The sequence below is a fragment of the Ictidomys tridecemlineatus genome, chromosome 6 (assembly GCF_052094955.1).
Source record: "Ictidomys tridecemlineatus isolate mIctTri1 chromosome 6, mIctTri1.hap1, whole genome shotgun sequence".
NCBI lineage: Eukaryota > Metazoa > Chordata > Mammalia > Rodentia > Sciuridae > Ictidomys > Ictidomys tridecemlineatus.
Window position 1 is genome coordinate 140,593,488 of NC_135482.1, and position 21,299 is coordinate 140,614,786.

Here is a 21,299-nt window from a genome sequence, read left to right on the forward strand (position 1 = left end):
TACCCATCTACTTTAGAGCATGCGTTTGATTTCTTGTGGCACCTCCTATTTCTAACAGCCAGAAAGAAAAGATTAATATATTTTGTTGAAACTGCAAGGGAAATTATCAAATTTCAGGACATTCTGATTCCAAAGACAAGAAGGAAAGGAGGAAAAAATTAGCCCTGATGTTCTGAATTGTATGGCTGTGTACTTGATTGAAACAGATGTTGCTAAAATAATTAAGAGTGAACTTTTCCCAACACTGGGTAAACACCTGTACCATAAACTCATCAGAGCCACAAGAGGCAGGGTTACTCTCTAGTTGCCAAAGAAAGAGAATCTGGAGAGCTGGCTAATGTTATTGTGACTTACAGAAAAGAGCTGTGCCTTATTAATAAAAGTAATTCCTATAGATATAGGAATTTGCTATAACAAGATGCAAGAAACTTTTTTTTTAGGCTCAATGCAAAGCACATTATAGGTAAATTCAAGACCCTTTGAATGATCTAATGAAATGGAAAAAAGAAAAAAAAAAACTTCTACTTACCAACTGATCCAGAGGCCCTGTTCCTTGACTGCTTATCCTATTAGAATACCCCATACACATGTTAGTTGAAAACAGCTGTACATCTCCATCAGAATAGTACAGAGATCTAGCAAGACACTAATGTAAGAAATGACTTTGTATTTAAGGTTTTATGGGGAGGGGAGGCAAACAGAAAACAAAGAAAGATTGTTTTGACACACACACACACACACACACACACACACACACACACATATATATATATATATATATATATATATTTATTTACACACATACACACACACACACACACACACACACACACACACACACACACACCAGGTCTCAATGGTCTATTTCTTCCTTCCCAGGATCCTTTCACTCCAATTCTTAATCACTGTTCTTTCCTCTTTCAGTGACATACTTCTACCTGCAGGCCAAAGCAGATGATTTTTCTTAGTTATTGTAATCATTGGAGAAGTTTAACTGTACACGGAGGCCTTGGTTTTGGATTGATTTTTTTTTTTCCATCTCCACTGGAGCTCCATTGGTGGCCTTCAGGAGCTCAACTTAATTCATTCAATAAACTTTTATTGAGCATTGACTAAGTGCCAGGCATCATGTTAAAAGCTTAAGCCCTATGAAAGTTCTTCCAGATTATTCCTCCATTCAACACTGAGGAAAACTGAGTGTGACAAAGGGAAAGGGTGGTGAGGTTATAGATAATTCTTATATACCTGTTGTGGTTTAAGTGTGAGGAAGTTCCCCAAAAGTTCATGTGTGAGACAATACAAGAAAATCTAAATGATTGGGTTATGAGAGTTTAACCAGTTCATTAATCTTCTGATAAGGATTAGCTGGGTGGTAATTGTATACAGGTGGGATGGGGCTGGAGGTGGTGGGTCCCTGGGGCCTGTATATATTTTGTCCCTGTTGAACAGAGAGCTTGGCTATCTCCCTCTCCCACCCCTTCTCTGGTTCTTGTGACCCTGTCTTGACCTGCTTTCCTCTGCCATGTTATTCTGCAATGATGTTCTGCCTCCTCTTGAGCCCTGAACCATGAAGCCATCTCTCTATGAACTGAACCTCTTAAACCATGAATTTGAGCCCCCAAATAAACTTTTCATTTTCAATTGTTCTTCTCAGGTCTTTGGTCATAGCAGAAGAAAAACCTAACTAAAACAATAACCTTTCTTCACAATCTAATCTTATCTTTACAATTCTGAAGTGGCCACCTAATTCAGGGACTCATTACCTGGTGCCTGATACAGTCTTCTAAGTAGAAATGCAGTATCATGATTGGAAAGTGGAGGCAGGTGGAACTGGTCTTGACTTTCTGTTCCATCCCTGTAACCTAAGTTTTTCTGTTTCAGCCTCTTCTTTTTTTTTTTTATTTTAAGAGAGAGAGAGAGAGAGAGAGAGAGAGAGAGAGAGAGAGAGAGAGAGAGAGAGAGAATTGTTTTAATGTTTATTTTTTAGTTTTCGGCAGACACATCATCTTTGTTTGTATGTGGTGCTGAGGATCCAACCGGGTGGCACTCATGCCAGGCGACCGGGCTACTGCTTGAGCCACATCTCCAGCCCAGTGTTTCAGCTTCATTATCATAAAAAGGCCACTACCTGTATATTTTTCTCATAGAATTGTTACACAGAAGTAAGATAATGCTTGTGTATAAATTAAACATATATCAATGGTTAGGAGCACAAGTTCTAAAGCCAGGCTACTTGGTGAAATATTCTGTTATCTAGTAGCCCTGTGTTCTTGGGAAAATTTTTATCACCTATCCATGACTGTTACCTGGCACTTAGTCAATGCTCAATAAAAGTTTATTGAATGAATTAAGTTGAGCTCCTGAAAGCCACCATTATATATATATATAAAAGAAGAAGCCTAGAAAATGAATATTGATAGTATTTACCTCATACAAGTTTTATGAGGAATAAGATGAGCAACATTTTTCACACAAAGCGCTGTATATTAGATTTAATCTAACAACTTGCATTCAATAATTTTTTTAAATATCGCAAATTTAATATTTTGAAATAAATCTCAAATGCCTATTTACAATATAGTAAGAGGGACATGTGCAAACAACAGAAAGGGGAAAGTCAGTCCTGCTGTGGGAGGTCTGCATTTCAATGTGGTGGGATGAAGTTCACAGGCACCACTGGTGGACGGAGCTGTGGTGGCAACAAGAGGACCTTCAGCTAATATTGGACTTGGTTCACCTTTGACACTTGCAGAGACAGAGGCGGGAAGGCGGGGTTTCTGGCTGGGGATCCCTGTGTTTGGGAACAAGAAGGCCAAAGGGATGAGCCTCAGGAGAGGCCCAATATAGAAGGAGGGCTCATTTCACAAGCCAGCAGGCCTCTAGCTTGCTGATTCGGGTGTGCTTCTGGAGGTGACCTTTCCAGGTCGAACTCTCTTGTCCCCGTAGAGCGGGGCAAAGGAGCCAGGCTGGAGGGCCACTGGACTGCCCACAGCAGGCAGCCAATGCCCCCTCCCCGTTCAGTCGCCTAGCACCCAATTAGGTCAGCCACTGGGAAACACGGGGTCGGAGACAGCCAGGGGTGTGCTTGGGTTCCCGAGGCTAGCACAGTCCCTTTCCTAAGCGCCCTGCATGGATTCAGGGGAGAGAGAGGCGGAGAGTGCTGGGGCCAGAGACGCAGCCGCATAATGGACCTTTCATCCGCAGCGCCAAGGCCCAGGCAGCTGCGCCGACCTAGGCGCAACCTACTGAGAGCGCGAGCCTCTGGAGCGCGCAGGGCGACCTGGGCGCGAGCCCGCTGCCCGCGAGCTTGCGCCCCGGACCTGCGACATCCGGTAGGTCTGAGGCCTGAGCGGGCGGCAGTTCCTCTCACTCCATCACGTGCACCTCAGGGGAGACTGAGAAGTTCAAGCTGGTGTTCCTGAAAGAGCGGAACGTTGGGAAAACATCCTTTATCACCAGATCAGGCCACAATTGGCGTTGACTTTTTATCAAAGTCAATGTTCTTTGAAGTATCTAACAATCAGGCTGCAGCTGTGGCACTCTGCGACGTTTGCGTAGCTTCATTCCCAGTTACAGCTGAGACGACTGCTGCAGCTGTAGTTTACGATAATACAAATGTTAACTCATTCCAGCAAACTACAAAATGGATTGATGTCAGAACCGGAGGAAATGATGTTATCATCATGCTAATAAATAAAATAGATCTTGCTAACAAGAGCCAAGTATCCATTGAGGAGGGAGAGGGGAAGGCCAAAGAGCTGAATGTTACATTTATTACAACCAAGGCAAAAGCAGGATACAATGTAAAGCAGCAGCTTTGCCTGGAATGGAGAGCACACAGGACAGAAGCAGAGAAGACATGATTGACATAAAACTGGCAAAGCCCCAACGAAGGAGGCTGTTCCTGCTAATCTCCCATGGCATCTTCAACCCTCTTGTGGATATTGGCTTGAACCTGTTCCCTTCAGTAATCACGTATCACATTCAGCATTGCTGCTTGTCTAGTGGTGAGGATCATTTAGCCTCAGAAGCACAAAGAAAAGTCAGTGTCTTTATTATTTATATTTCACAAAAAGCCAAAAGATTACAGCATGTCCAAGTGTTAAATGATAGGATAATACATCTAATGGTCAAAGATTTCTTTTTTTAGTGTTGTGATATTCTACTTTAAAATGATGGAAATCTCAACAGTGTGAGCATGGTTTGGTTAAGGAGCAGTATGTTCACAGCAGTGTTTGCCTATCTACTTGATCTCTCCCTGTTTTTCCGCACCTCACTCTTACCTGCATTCCTTATTCCCCTCCCACAAAACAAACAAGAGATGGTAAAGCAGCCAAACCCATTGGAATGTCCTTTAGTTTTGCAGATAGTCACTTGCTCTAGATCGTGGACCAATGTGTCCAAAATTATTCTTGAGCATTGATATAAATTACTCAAACCTTTGAGATCTGAACTCAACTTATCATGGTGGCTGTGCTTGAATGAGGAAAGTGCTCTGCTGTATCATCAAAAGGAGTCCTAGTGAACATACTGAGTACTTCAATTAAAGGAACATAAATTTATTTCTGACCAAAACAAAATGCTGCTTTCACATGTGCTTTATTAGACTCCAGGAGAAAAAAGTAACCAAGTGCTTCAGAATAGATTTTTTTTTTAATTTTCATCTGTTCTTTTTAGTTATACATGACAATGTAATGTATTTTGACATATCATACACATTTGGAATATAACTTCCCATTTTTGTGGTTGTACATGATATGGAGTTTCATAAATGAACACGGGAAAGTTATATCTGATTCATTCTACTGTTTTTTTGTCAGGTTGATAAAGGTGGCTAACAAAGCTCCAAGAGCCAGAGAGAGAGAGAGAGAGAGAGAGAGAGAGAGAGAGAGAGAGAGAGAGAGAGAGAGAAGCACCAATCAACTGCCTTTCAATCTGGTGTCCTGGACAATCCTGGATCTTAGCTCCCACCAACAACAACTCCAGTAGGACAAGGAACTCTAAAACCCCCTTTTCTGGTCTCAAGTCCTTGCTTCCTGCCCTAAGCCCAATAAAAATTCCCCTCTGGTCCAGCCCCTGCAGGGGTCTTTTCCTTAGACCCACTCTGTTGGTCTGAGGGTCTCCCCAGGAGTGAAATCTCAATAAAGCCTTGTTCAGCAGCCTTTTTAAATCTTCCTCCTTTTGGTCCCCATTGACTACCATACATTTTTCCCATTCCCATCCCACTCCTTTCCCTTTATTCCCCTTTAGAATAGATTTTTTTAATGTTAAGTTACTCATGGTAAAATCATACAGTACCAATTTACTCTTTCTACCAAGGTTTTTAAAGTTGTTTAAAAAGTTATTGATTGTTTAAAAAACAACAACACATCCTTTTAAGCAATAAATTTTGCTTGGGTTTTCTTTATTAAAATGCTATGCAAGCAAGGCATTGTAAAAGTTGGATTCCTTTAAGAAGAAACACTGGAAGAATTTAAATTTGATGATATGGTAAAAACTATAATAGAAATAATGATACCTAAAGCTTACTTGTCAGGAGCTGCCATGGAAGCAGATGCTTTTAAGTCCTGATGCCCAGACACTGACCTTCAGTCTGGATAGTGCCATGGAACCTCCCTATATAAGAATAAAGAATTCTGGTGGCTCTCTCTCTTTCCACAGACACTTAAGGTCACAAAACCTTCTCCAGAATATTGAAAAGTTACTTCTGTGTGTTTGCATGTTTCTTTGTTGTTTTCTTAAGTTATTAGAATAATCAGATTTTATGAACCCAGCATTAGGTCGCCAGCTAGGATAGGTGGCAATACTTACCAACAAAAGAACCCTCTCAGAATAGCAAATACTTGACTCTGGACACTTGAGGTCACATTTATAATTGAAGTACTTTTCTTATAAACTTCTAGAGGCAGATAAGAATATTGAAAATGGAAAGAATAGAATGGAAATAAAAGTCAATATTATATGGGCTGGGGATGTGGCTAAAGGTAGCGTGCTCGCCTGGCATGCGCAGGGCACTGGGTTCGATCCTCAACACCATATAAATATAAAATAAAGTTATTTTTTAAAAATCAATATTATGCAGACATATGCCTTATTTGTTAGCATTTTTTAAGTCTTGGGTCTTTCAAGCAGGTCTTGCTTTTTATTAAATCTATATTGTTTGGATAATGAACTAGTGATTTGAGATACAGTTAATCTCTTTTTTGTTATAATTATTTCTTTGCCTCTTTAAGGTTTTTTAATTTTTAGATGTTTTGGTGACTCTTTTTAGAGGTTCATCACAATGGCAATATATATTTTCCTTAAAATACTGAAAGCAAATATACTGGGAGTGCCCCCTTTTAATCTTTACTAGTTATTGTGAGATTGCTGTGTGAGTTGATAAATACATTTGTAAATATATTATTCACAGGGAGAAAATATTTCTGAGTCACAGCTCAGGAACAGTTTGTTGAATTTGTGTTGTAAGTAAGCATTACTTATGATACAGAATAAAAATGAAAAGACAGTAAAAATAACTTTATATTTCCTCATCTTCTTATTGCTACAAAATCCTTAACTGGAAAAACCTTTTTCCCCTCTAGTCCTCTTCCTCCTCCACTTCTCACTTGTCACCTTTTAATATTCATAGAACAGATGGATTATGGAACTGAATGGAGAAATACTTTCAGATGATCATTAGTTGACTTACTTGTAACTTATACTCAAGGATGGGATGAAGTTATAAAATACTTTTGTAATACAACATTATTGTTAAAAGTAAGAATTGACTCTTGTTTTATTTTGACATGGCATGTCCTGAAATAAATATCAATTCAATATGAATAGGAAAAAAAAGAATCTCAATAGAAGTGCCATTCTCTCCCCCTACTAGATGATAAATCAGCCATCAGTTAAAACAAGCAAACTTAAGTCAACTCTCATGTGGGTACAGCCAACTAGATCCCCACCAACACATAGTAAAGTGCAACTTTCTGCTTCTGATCAATGCATCAATACTACTTCACCAGGAAATAAGGTGTAGCAGGAAGGTGCAAGGAAGAGTCCATTCCTGGGTGGCCTTGTAGTTCAGCTCCTTGTTGGGCACAAATTTGTGCAGCTCACTTTTTGCAACAGGGGTCATAATGGTAGGAACTGATGCAGGCATCACAGGAAACTTTTGAACTCTGGGTGAAAATGTTCATAGCCCGTGGATAATTGCAGAAGCCACAGTGGGAGGTGGCCATAGGTAGAGGGGTTGGGCTTCAAGGTGGGCATCATTTCAATGCGGCATACATCCAGCTGCAGAGCATCCTGCCTGTAGGACTGGCCCTGGGTTCTGAATCATCTACAGATCCATGTCTTCCTGAGTGGAAAGTATGTGCTGGGCAGCAGGGGTGGAGCCATTGTTGGAGGAAGTTACTGCAAGGTCATCTGGGGAAGTGGACAAGATTAGGGGTGAGGAGAAAGAGTGGAGGATCTCATCCTTCAGGTCATTCCACCAAGTATGTGGCCACTGCCTCCTTTCGTAAGCTCAATGAGGCCTTTTAGGGTAGCTTCCTGTTCTCCTAGTAGTCTTACAGCCATCCACTGACCTGGAGGGCTTGGCAACATGAGGCTAGTAGTAGTCCTTAGCTACCCACTCACTGGTGGACTTCTGGAGTACAACACAGGTCATTGACATGATCAGGAGCTTCCTGCCCTTGGCCACCACAGCCCATCTGAACAGTCCTGCATGTCCTCTGTGCTGCTCAAATATACAACTCAACTTCCAGCTCAGAGCAGCCTTTGCTCTTGATTTGAGAGTGGATTTGCAACTGCTGACACTCAACCTTGATCAGACAGAGCTCAAAGGAGACCACCTTCTCCTAGTGGGTCTCCACCAGTTCCTTGAGCTTATGCATAAGCCCCCAACTCAGGTACTTAGCCCGGGTAATTCAGGATGGCTCCAATGTCTTCTTGCAGTAATCAACTTGATGTGGTAAACAAAAGGGATTGTGTAGGTTTAGATGCTTCAGAACTCCTTCTTGTGAAGGTAGAGGAAGAGGTTGATGGCCACCCTCTCCAGCATGCTGTAGGTGCAGTACAGAGCCCGCAGGATGGAGGAACTGGATGATCTGGATCAGCTGGAATCAATAAAAAGGATCATCCTGTACTGGCCTATCACTGCCAGGCTTCTTCTTATGTAGGGTGGCGTCTGCTTTGCTCACATGCAAATAAGTTATCTTTGTATTTTGTATCCATTGAACTGTGCTTCCCCATCTGATTGAGGAGCTAACTTATCTCTTCCCTGTCTTCTGGGATGGAGGTAAGGACATCACTGAAAACACTGGCATGTTGCCCACTTGGACCAGGGAGTACTCCTTGAGTGCAGCTGAAGGATGCTGCGGAGGCTGCAGGGAACCCAATAATATTTTTAATTTCTTTAATCCATTGCTATTGATACCTTACAAAACTTCTTGAAACATCTTTCTCAGCATTAGTTAGAAGGTAGTATCCACAAGTAACAGAAAACATGACCAATTGAGACTTCGATTATAATGTATCTGCCTTTTATTTAGCCATCCAGAGTAGGTGGACCCAGAATTGATTGAACAGTTCAATTATCAAAAATCCAGTCTTCCTGGGTTTTTGATAATTGAACTGTTTTTCTTAGCACAATGTTTGAAAACATGGGATTTGAATTTTAATTCAAAGGAAGTCACTAATCTACCCTTCCTTAATCTTCCTAGTTAGTTATTCTTTGTGCGTGAATGATATATGTCCTTGTGGAGCCAAGATTTCTGGCAAAGCTCTCATGTATCCCCATCTGTATACAATAGAATCCACAGATGAGTTCAGCAAGGCAAAACAGATGGAGAAGGAAGTAGCAAGATGATTCTCAACTCTTTCTCTTTTAAACACCCCCACCCAAGCACATGGTAGACTTCTCTCATGGCTCACTGCTAAGACTTGTGCTATATTGTCAGAATTGATGGTCATCATCTATTAAAGTTATGAAATCAGAGAAGGAATGACTCCTGGGGAGATAGTTAATATTGCCTGCTCTACTTTCATCATCTCACTATCTTGCTCTGCTTCAAAACTCTTTCACTGCACCTCATTGCCTGTCCCAAAGGCTATATAGCCTTCCTTATTGAGACCTTCCTTCATGGGTCAGTCTTCCACTTTCCCTGTCTCATCTCCCTGGGCTTCCTCAGTAAATCTATAGTGGTGCCAAACCATGCTATTAGTCATAATCTAAACGTGACTTGTATTCTCCTGTTGCTATGGTCTGAATATGTCACCCAAAATTCATAGACTGAAACTTAATTGCCAGTGGGATGTTAAGAGGTGAGGCCTTTGGAAAGTTATTAAATCATGAAGGCACAGTTCTCATAATTGGAATTTTAAAAAGAGATTGAAAGATTCACCCAATGCCCTTTTCAGCTTTCTGACACATAAGACACATAGGAGGCAGCATTCAGAGCCATCTTGAAAGAGAGACTGAATGCTCAGCAGATCCTGAAATTGCCAGTACCTTGATCTTGGACTTCCAAGCCTTCAGAATGATGAGAAATAAATTTCTACTATTTGCAAATTACCCCATGTTTGTTATTTTGTTATAGCAGCAGAAATGGACTAAGACACATGCCCTCCTTTTCCCCATGTTTTGAAGCTTATGATCCAATTCTCTTCTTTCTCACTTGTAGCCACCTTAGCACCAATGCTTCCTGCTCATCTCTACATGTAGAATTCAACCTTTCCTCAAGGGTCTACAGAAAATGTCTTTTCTCCTGAAACATTGTCTGATCCTCTAAATCAGAAAGTCTTTCTATTCCTTCATATTCCTAAGGTATTTTGTATTACTTAAATGTTCTTTAGTTACAGGAAAAGGCTATATATTTTCACCTTTATGTTCCATTTCTTTCAACTATGATTAATAATAATAGCAATAATAATAATCCTAAGACTATTGTTTACCATTGCTAGGCATAAATACGTTACCTCATTTTTGTATCACACTAACCAATAAAGCTGAAAATATTTGCACTTTTACAAATGACTTAGTCAAGGGTAGATTAGTGACTTCCTTTGAATTAAAATTCAAATCCCATGTTTTCAAACATTATGCTATGTTTCTTTAATGAAACACTTTGTAAAGTAGTAAGTCTTCGTGTGTGTGTGTGTGTGTGTGTGTGTGTGTGTGTGTGTGTTACTGGATTTAAACCCAGGCCTGGCAAGAATACATGGTAGGGTAATTGTTCTGCACCTGAGCTATATCCGTATCCCTTTTTATTTTAAGACAAGTTCTTACTAAGTTGCCAAGGTTGGCCTCGAATTTGTGATCCTCCTGCCTTCAGTAGCTTGAGAATTCAGGTATGTGCCACCACAACCAGTTCATTATCTTTTTGTTTAAAAGAATGAAAGAGTATTTGTATAATTTGGCTAATAAAGATGGCCAGTCTGTATACTTTATGCCCTACACCCACTTCTTTTCTCCTGTTTTTTTCTTTCCCATCCCTTTGTAAATTTAACAAAAACAAAATTGTGTTTTTATGTTGGTTAAAGTACCTGAATAGCTAACTTGATCTTTCCCATTTTATCTTAGCTATGCATTATTCTGTCATTAAAAAATGACAAATACCAGAATTAATTGAATATATACTGAAAGTATGTGTCAAGCTGTATGCTAAGTCACATGCTGGGCTGCATCCAACCAAGTCCACAGAAAGTTGTTTAATATATTTTTTAATATTTTTTTAGAAGTTGATGAACCTTTATTTTATTCATTTATTTATATGCAGTGTTGAAAATCAAACCCAGTACCTTAAACATGCTAGGCAAGTACTCTACCACTGAGCCACAACCCCAGCCCCAAGAAAGCGGTTTAAATATATAGTGTTTTTTTATTATTCCCTTGGCAATTGGTAGGTCATCAATAAATGGGTGTAGTGGCTTAGTGAGATCAGTTCTCAGAATTGGCTTCTCTGCAGTTCTCTGGATCTTTCCCTCATGGCTGCAATGTGGCTGTTGCAACTCCACACAATTTACCCTCAAACAAACATGTTTAGAGTGGGAAGCAGGGAAATGCAGGGCAGATTTTCTTCTCACCATGTCTTTATCACAGGGAATAAAAACTCTCCCAGAAGATTTTCCAGATTTTTGGATGTATCTCAATGGCCAGAACTGTATCACACGCCTGTCCCTGGTTCACTAGCCCCATCTTCCTTCAGATTAATAATCATCTGATAGTGCAACTACATTGGGATTCTGCTAGTAAGGAAAAATGCAAGGGAAATGGGTTCAAGTCAACTACAAAAAGGTCTCCCACATGGTGTTATACATACTTGGGAAAAACAGGATGTGGTTCCTTCCCAGATGAAGTTCCCTCCTAGCAAAGGAAACAGCTATTAAATTTTTTAAAGTTTATACATTGTGATGAGCAATAAAACAAGAAGCAAACAAGGATCTGTGAAGTAGACTGATGTCTGCTCAAGGTAGGGCACTTCTGGAGTGGTTTCTCTGTGAAGTTGACATTTTTAACTGATACCAAAGAACAAGAATGAATTGGCCATCAGCAGGGGGAAAAAAATTGCACAGAACCAAGTGCGAGACCCTTGGTGAATGCTGGAGAAGATAAGAGAAAGCAAGTGTGACTACTTAGTTGTTAGAACAGGAATTGGAGAGGGGTCAAGACTTCTTGCTGGCCACAAAATTCTATCCTCTTCTTTTATACCTCCAGAATGTGGCCAGGTCAAAGGAGGCCCAACTATGTTATGTTTTCTGAGGTCTCTTCCTGTCAGAGGAGCAAACAGAATGTTAGTGGCAGTGATGGTTATATTTTGGGGATTGGTGTCTCAGACAGTGGATGTAGCTTCCTTATGCTCTCTTGCCCTCCCTTTCTATTGGCTGCTCTCCCTTTGTGGCTAAGACACAGCTTTGGCCATTCATTTGAGAACAGTACTCTCAGATACTTGTTCGGTGTTGCCACAGCACCAGTGAGTGTCACCCAGAAAGAACCATGTTAGAAATATAGACTCTGGAGCCCCTACCCAGACCTACTAAATCAGAAACTCTGAGGGTGGGGTCTAGCACAAGCAACATGTGTTTTTACAAGCCCTTCAAGTGATTTTGATGCTCGCTGAAGTTTGAGAACCACTGTACTAGAAGAAAGAAACCTAAGTGCCTGAATGTCCATGTGGAACAAAGCTGGATATATGATTGTGGAACTTAGAAAAATGTTTTGGTGGGAAATGGTCAACTTGTTGTGATAGGAATGAGTAAGTTAGCCTAGAGGGAGGGATAGAGAAAGAAAGGAAAGAGAAGACCTAGAATTGAGGCATGGGAAACTCCATTCTTTAGAGGGAGGGAAAAGGAGAAGCAGCCTGCAGAGGAGTATGAGAAGTGGTAGCTAGAGAAGAAGTTCAAGGCAAAGAGCGCATTGTTTTAGAAGAGCATTAATTTCAGGGAGGAAGTTGAGGCACCCTCTGCTGAATGCAGAAATTCTCCCCTTCTCATTGAATAACACCAGTGCATTTTTGGAGAACTGACCCTGTCTCAAGAGTGGGTCTCATGGACTAAAAAATAGTCCCTTCCTTGCCAATATTTGTTTCCACAATGAACATGGGCCCAATTTCAGCCAATTAGATGTAAAGGGAAATATATTAAAGGCTTTTGTGACAATTATTTTTTTTTAAAATAGAGAACAATAAAAGGCCAGTTTCTGTCTATCCCATTGGATGTAAATAATATAGCACTAAATATAGTAAGTCCCTCCTTATCAGTGGGGATATATCCAAGATCCCCAGCAAATCTGTGAAATTACAGATAGTACTGACACACACACACACACACACACACACACACATACAGGTACATTATAATGTGGGTTTTTTTCTATATGTGCATGCCTATGATAAACTTTAATTTATCAATTAGGCATAGTAGGAGATTAACAGCAATAATAAAATATAGCAATTATAACAATAATTATAATAAATTTAGGTGAATGTACTCTCTCAAAATATCTTTCTGTATTGTATTCACACTTCTTGTGATAAAGCGAGATAATGCAATGTTTATGTATGAGATGAAATGAGGTGAATGACATATTGTGTTATAACCTCAGGTCACCTCCATAAGGGTTATTTGAACTTACATACCACAATAGGACAATTGACCTCATAACCAAGATGGGGATTATGTGACCAATGGGTGGGTAGTGTATACAGCATGGATATAGGAGAAAAAGGGATAATTTGTGTCCCTGATAGGACACTGAGTGACTATGTGAGATTTTATCACACTACTCATAACAGTCCCCGTTTAAAACTTGTGAATGGTTTATTTCTGGAATTTTTTATTTAATATTTTCAAACTGCATTTGACTCTGGGTGACTGAAACTATGGAAAACTATTACAGATAAGAAAGGCTATTGTACTACTGGCAATCTTTTGTGAGCATCCAGACACCATTTTAAGATCATAAATTTCCTCACTTGTAAAATGGAGATAATATAAATATCTACCTCAAAATATGAGTAATTGGAGGGATTGAAAATTAGGTCTATGGAAAGAACATCTTGAATGTTAAGTATGCAAAATACTATAAAAATAAAGCATATCCACACAAAGTTGTCAAAGGACAGTTCAAGACCCATAATTCAGTCACTACTCTGGACAAAATACTGTTAACGATTTCTCTGGAAATAAATGCAAATCTGCTGGCCCAAGAATTGTAAGGTTAGAATTCCATTTTGCTGCTAATGGCTTATTAATCAGAATTTCTTCTGCATCTTAGGGTTGAACAGTCACAGCTGGATGCAAGCTTTCTCTATAAGGTCAGTAAGATGTTTTGCAATAATCCCAGATTCTCATCTTATTACTAAATTACAACATTTTTCCACCTGTAACATACATCAGTTCTGTAGAAGGGCTTGTTGGCTGGGTTATGTTACATGCCCTCTTTTTTTTTTTTTTAAGAGAGAGAGAGAGAATTTTTTTTTTAAAATATTTATTTTAGTTCTCGGCGGACACAACATCTTTGTTTGTATGTGGTGCTGAGGATAGAACCCGGGCCACACGCATGCCAGGCGAGCATGATACCGCTTGAGCCACATCCCCAGCCCCTTACATGCCCTCTTACTAGACCAATATTTGCATCCTGGAGGATGCAAATATTGGTCTAGTACTACAGTTAGCCTGCCCTGAGACTCATGTCCTTTTATGTGGCTAAAACTGAGAGTCCCTGTTGTAGTAATTAGTGTTGCTCACCAAATATTTCCACTGTACTTCTAGGAACATGGAATAATTGTACTTCCCTGTCCCATTAGAGTAACTTGTAGCCATGTGACTTTGACCAATGAAAATGAACAGAAATAATAGGTGTAATAATAGCCCTTAAAAAAAATGGCTGTATTGAGCTATAATTTACATGCCATAAAATCCACCTCTTAAATCATATGATTCAGTAAAGATTCAGTAAACAATCACACAGTTATGCAGCCATCATTGCTAGTTCCAGAACATTTTGATTTCCCCAAGGAAATCCCATACTCATGGCAGTCACTAGCCATATCTCCTTCTTATCATTCCCTGGCCATTACTAATCTATTTTCTGTATGAGTTTACCTATTCTTGATAATTTTTATGACATGTGGAGTTTTTTTGTTACTGTTAGGTCGGTGGTGGCGACCTAAGAACAAAGCAGCCAGGGTGGGGGTGGGGGGTGGAGGAACATCAATCGCCTGTCAATCAGTGAGATCTCCTGAGTAACGTCTGTCAATCAGCAGGACCCCTGGCCAATCTTGGAGTTCAGCCAACTCCCCTGACCAACTCCAAGGGGACAAGGGACTCTAAAAACACCTTTTCCTGTTCCAAGCCCTTCCCTTCCTGCTGTAAGCCCCATAAAAGTCCAGTCCAGTCAAGCTTCCACAGGGTTTCTCCTCAAACCCTTCTCCTTTCCATTCTGTCCATCTGATGGAGTTCTGCCCAGGAGTGATATCTCAAATAAAGCATCAATTGTCGGCCCTTTTTAAATCTGCCTCCTTTGGTCACTGCCTGCCTTGCCTGATCTGACAGTTACTAGCTTCTTTCATGTTTCAAGGTTCATCTATATTTTATCATTTGTTAGTATTTCATGCCTTTCTATGATTAAACAACCTTCCAACATATGGATGCACTACATTGGGTTAATCTCCTCATCAATTCATGGACATTTGGATTGTTTCTACTTAAGAGTTTGTTCTAATGAATACTGCTATAAACATTTATAAAGAGGTTTTTGTATGGTCACATATTTTTCAATTCTCTTCTTTATATCCCAAGGATATAATTGGTGGGTCATGTGATAGCAGTTTTTCTTAAGTAACTAGTAAGATTCTAGGCTCATTTGAGAAAACTGCCAATGAAGCATTTTCCAAAGCACTTATATAATTATTTGTCTCCACCAACAATATTTAAGGGATCCCTCTTCTCCACAAGCACTACTTGTTTTCTCTTTTAAATTTAGCTATATTTTTGTGTCTCATTGTGATGTTGATTTGCATTTCCCTAATGATGACTGATGTTGAACATCTTTTTACCTTCTTATTGGCCATTTGTATCTTTTATTACTGATTTGTAAGCATTCTTTATATATTCTGGATTTGACTCTCTTGTCAGGTAATAAGATAATTTCTTTAGTTGCCTTACATTTTTTGTTTTTTTCTGGTGCTGGGGATTGAACCCAGTGCCTTGTGCATCCTAGGCCAGTGCTCTACCACTAAGTGTCTTATTTTTTGATAGTGTCCTTTGACTCAAAGTATTTTTTTTTAATGAAATCCAACTTACTTTTTACTTTGTTGTTCATGTCACATGTAAAAAAACCTGAGGTCATAAAGAGTTATTCCCCTGTTAAGAGTTTTACAATGTTGATTTTTACATTTAGCTTTTAAAAACTAGGCCTATGATCCATTTTGAGTTAATATTTGCATATGATGTGAAATAGTGTTTTAAATTTATTCTTTTTTTTAAAATGTAAGTATCTAATTATCCCAACGTCAATTGATGGAAAGATTTCTTTCCTTATTAAACTATCTTAGCCCCCTTTTCAAAAATCAATTGACCGGTGATGTAAAAGTTTACTTCTGGGCTCACAATTGTATTTCATTGATGAGCTTTCTGCCAGTACATATGTGCCTCTTCCATGGGAAAGAGTTAAGAGCTAGGGCTGGAGATGTAACTCTAGTGCTTGCCTAACATACATTAGGCCTCGGGTTCACAGAATCACAAAAGAAGAGAGAAAGGAAAAAAAGGGGGTGGGGTTAAGAGCCAATGAATGATTTTTCCACACCTTATTCCTTTGCCTCTTTACTAACAATTCTCTGAAAAAAAAGGTACAGTCTTAGTCTGGGCTCCAGAGTTGTGGTAAGATGGAGAAGAGCTCTGAGTGAAAGCATGCTGGGCATACAGTTTGAGTGAGGTTAGATTTTTGTTGGAATTTTCTATTATCTGAAGGTTGCATACTGGCCCATCTTGTCAAATATTGCACTATAATTGACAATTCCACAAAGAGTAGGTATGGAGTCCACAAATAAAGTCAGAAGAAGGGAGAAGAGGAAGTATGTTGGACAAGTGAAATCTTAGATATAATTCTAAATCCTCAGGGCTTTGAGCTAGCCATTATTTTGTATTCTATTTCTAGAGGAAGCCTAGGAAAATTGGTTAACTTCCAATATTAACACACAGGACTACTGTGTCCTGGATACTGGGGTGCTAATAATTCTGTGTATGAAATAGCATCTCTACCTTCAAAATTTTGCACTTTAATTAGAGAGAATGTATACATGGAATGTGTACATGGAAAATAAAGAAAGTACAAGCTAACATGTAATAAGAGATGCTAAAAAGATTTAAGGGAGAAGAAATGAAAGCTAGTAGGATAGCTAAGGAGGACTTCATTGTACTGTGATTTAGGTTACATCTGAAGAGAAAATAAGGACTTAGATAATCCAAAGAGGCAAGGAAGATGCATTGGTACATGTGAACAGAGAGGTCCCATCTTGCTTAAGAGACAATAAATAAATAGACTAGTTGATCTGGAAAAGGAGAAAATCTTTTGAGAAGTAATTTAAGAAGAATTTGGGGGCTAAGTTGAAGAAGTCTGTGAGTTCTGAGTTTTAACTAATATTTTTCAAAGAGCACAGAAATATTGAAAATTTTGTGCAAGGAAAATGATGCTTTTGTGAAATTAATCTTATGTCAGTAACATCAGAATCAATAAAGGCAATAAGGCAATTCTCATTCTGCACATATGAAATGACCACTGATGGTAGCTCTTTTGCGTATCAGATTTGCCTTAGCTCACCACTACAATCTTAGAGACCTGACAGTGCCAATTACTCTATCTTCAGGTTCCACATTTGTGAATTCAAACAACTTTGAACCAAAAATATTTTTAAAATATTGTCCATACTGAACATGTACAGATAATTTTTTTGTCATTTCCCCCTAAATTATACAATATAATAATTATTTACATAGCAAGTACAATATAAAAGATACTTTAAGTAATGTAGAGATGATTTAAAGTATATGGGAAGAGATGTCTAGGTTATATACAAACAATACACCATTTTATAGAAGGGGTTTAAGAATTCATAGATTTTGGAATCTGTGAGGCAATCAGGAATCAATCCTTCACAGAACCATTGAATGACTCTATGTTACTACTGTCATTTTCTAAACTATAAGCAAACTACGTGAATATTGAAGTTTTCTGTGTTGGGTAGTATAGTGGCAGTATGTTCAATAATATAAGGTATTAAAATGGTCAAAAATATACATAATGTGAGCTTTAAACTTTTGGATTCTTCAGTCTTACAAACAGACTCCAGAGACAAATGGTAGAAATTAATAGTTAAGGCATTGAAGAATCAACCATCTGAATGTGGCTATTATAAACTGTGCTGAAGGAGAGTTAGCAAATATTTTCCCAACTGCCAATCCTAAGAAATATGCAAATAGAATCCATGTAAGTGAATGCAGCAGTGAACCTGTGTCTCTGTTAATCCACAGAGAAATGAAATAAGCTGATTTTAAATTTCTGAAGGAGTCTTAAAACACCTGCTAAGTTGTAGAATTTAATTTGTGAGATGAATACTTGGCAATGTGACACTTCTTTCATAGCTTCACTTGCTGTTTTAATAAATGTTCACAAAGCTTTGGTTCCATTTTTTGGAGTGGAAATAGCTAACTGCTACTCAAACAACAAAAAAATACAACTTTCTAAAAAAAACTATATCTAATGCCACCAAAATGTAAAAAGACTTCTGCATTGCTTCTAAAAAATGTTATAGTAATTACATCATGGTCTTAACATATAAATAATTTATGCAAAATTGTAAATTTAAAGCATTCCTCTACATTCCATATGTGAACAAATGCTTTTAATATTATCATGACCATAAATCTTACTGCAGCAGGCCACATATTTTCATTATAACAGTTTTCAAGCAAATATTTGGTTATTTTTATAAGCCACAAATCTGGCTGAAGGAGAAAATGATTATAATAACAAAAACTGTGCAAACCACAAAGTATGTTTGTTGCTACCTTTCCAGATTGGAGATAACAATAAACTATTGGATGAAACTTTCCCTAATTTGTTGATTGAATTTATATAGAATTTGTTTTTCCTCTGAATAAGTCAATATTTTAAAATAACTCTCAATAAGCACTAATTAGTATTAAGTACCTTATCAATATGTAATAGGCGAGATCTGTGTTTGAATCAAGTGCAACCTTAGTAGATATTACTTCAAAGAGAGGCAATAAGGGATGAGACACAGAGATGGGAACAACATGTAGAAAAAAGAAAGAAGAACTTTTTCAGCTCCTATCCCATAGGATAATCTCAGAAAATAGTATTTGCTGTCCTGCCTTGAGGTACTGGGAAAAACTGAACTGGAAGAGCTTGAAAGCTGACAGTGACACAGGAGGAGGTCTGAGAAGGCCCTGTTGTCTTTCCCATGCAGTCAAAACTCTACCTTTCCTGCAGAATGCTATCGTCTCACCTTGTGATTCAATCTAGTTTTTGATTCCAGATGTCATGGCTTTATATCAGTTTAGTGAGTAATGCGAGTTAAGTGTCTTTCAATATTTGAGTTTACTAGGTCCCTTAAAGGTAAAGAAACTAGCTGGGTACTAAGATGCATGCTGTGATCCCAGCAACTCTGGAGACTTGAGACAGGACAATAATCAAATCAAAGTCACTCGCACCAAATTAGCAAGACTCTGTCTCACCCACATCTGGCTCCCTGCGTTCAGGTCCCCACAAGGTACAGATGCCACCTTCCTGCTTAAAGCCCTCCTGTGGTCTCCACCATACTCAGAGTAAAACCCCAACTCTAAGCCAGGCTGCGATGGCTGTCTGGAACCCCAGTTACTCGGGACGCTGAAGTGGGGGAATCACAAGTTTGAGAACAACCTGGGATGAGGCCATGTCTCAAAATAAAAAATAAAAAGGGCTAGGGGGTGCAGCTCAGCGTTAGAGTACCTCTAGCATGCACAAGGCCCTAGGGGTAATCCCCAGTGCCATCCCCCTCTCCCCAGCAGGGAAAAAATAAATAAACAGGAAAAAGAAAAAAAAACTTGAGGGCATCACAAGAAATGATAAGACTGTACCCATTACTGGCTCAAGGAAGTTGAGGGTGTAGCTCAGCATCTCTGAGCATCCCTGAGTTCAATCCCCAGTACAAATAAATAAATAAACAAATATTTATTTATTTATTTATTTATTCACACACACACATATATATATATATATATTCATATATTCGTATACATATTCACACACATATATGAAACCAAATAAATAATAAATAAATAAAATTTTTAAAAGGTAAAGAAAGTGAGACCTAGTATACTAAATACTAGCAAGTCAGCTGATTATGAATGAAACAGGAAATAGACACAATATTTCCTTAAAAGCACTCCAAATTCTACCTAATTTAAAATTCAAATTAAAAGGAGATGAAATCTAAATAAATTTACTCTTTTCCTTAGTTATTGCCTGAGAAAAACAACAATAAAATTGGTTTCACTGCCAAAATCACCTAAAGGAAAGATACTATAATAAACACAAAGAGAAGAAATTATTTCTATATACTTAGTAATGAAGCCTAGACTTGAATAAGGTTTTAATTATAAACTAGTCAGGAAAATGTTATAATCTGATTCTAAATCTCTTCATCTGAAAAATGGGTAAAATAATTACCCTTTCTGGTTCATAAGATAGTGTTAGGACAAAAATAAAAGTAAAAACAGGTATACAAAGTGCTTTGTTAGTTAAAATGTGTTTAAAGTTAAATGCAGCAGTGTGATTTCAGTGATTTAGTAGCAAAGCTCTGAACCTTTCCATGAGAAAGGAATGCAAATAGCCAGATAGGAAAATCTCACTCACTAAACTCCACTGGCCAAAGAAAAAAAGAAAAGAAAGAAAGAAACTGGCACAGCTTTGATAAAATGATACTCCAAGGAAAAGACAGACATGAGCAAACACACTCCCGAAAATGTTGCTAAGGAATAGTTGATATTTGTATAAAGCATGAATACCTTAGTCAGCTTGGTATGCTGTAACAAGAACTGATGGCTTAAACAACAAATTTGTATTTCTCACAAATCCAGAAGTTGGAAATTCAAGGTCAGAGTGACTACAGGGAACAATTCCTGTCCCAGGCTTCTTACTAGTTTAGACAGCCCTCTTCTTGCCCTGGAAAGAGAGTTAGCTGGCTCTCTGGCCTATTCTTTTATATTGGAATACTAATCTACTCTCATTCATTTCATGGCCTAATTACTCTTAAAAGGTCCCACCTCCAAATACCATCACATTGGGATTAGGGTTTCAATATTTGAATTTGGGCAGGGGGACACAAACATTCAGTCCATTGAAATGGACATCTTTTAAATGCTACCAGAACAATTATTTCTATAAATAAAAAAAAGGACTACAAAACAGAATTATATATGAGTGTTGTAAATACAAAACACAATGAAAATACAAAATACTAACTGGCAGACTCAATTGAAAGAAGTAAAAGATGGCTGAGTGAAGAGCAGTGAAGAACACTTGCCTGACAGGTGTCAGGTCTTGGGTTTGAACCCTAGTACTGTGGGGAGGAGGAGGAGGAAGAGAAGGAGGCAAAGAGGGGGCGAGGAGGGGAAGGAGAGGGAGAGGGGAGGAGGAGGACAACCAGGACTATGATGAAGAGGAGAAGAAGGATAAAGAAGAGGAGGAGAAAGGGGCGGGAGTCGGGCTGGGATTGTGGCTGAATGGTAGAGTGCTTGCCTAGCAAGGA

General features: G+C 38.7%; 2 pseudogenes; one reads left to right on the forward strand and one right to left on the reverse strand.

Annotated features, from left to right (window-relative positions):
- The first annotated feature begins 3,185 nt into the window (after window positions 1-3,185).
- LOC101976623 (ras-related protein Rab-6A pseudogene) lies at window positions 3,186-4,570 on the forward strand (annotated as a pseudogene).
- A 2,757-nt stretch (window positions 4,571-7,327) lies between these two features.
- The window catches only part of LOC101976900 (spermatogenesis-associated protein 2 pseudogene), a 32,655-nt pseudogene continuing 18,683 nt past the window's right edge, over window positions 7,328-21,299 (reverse strand).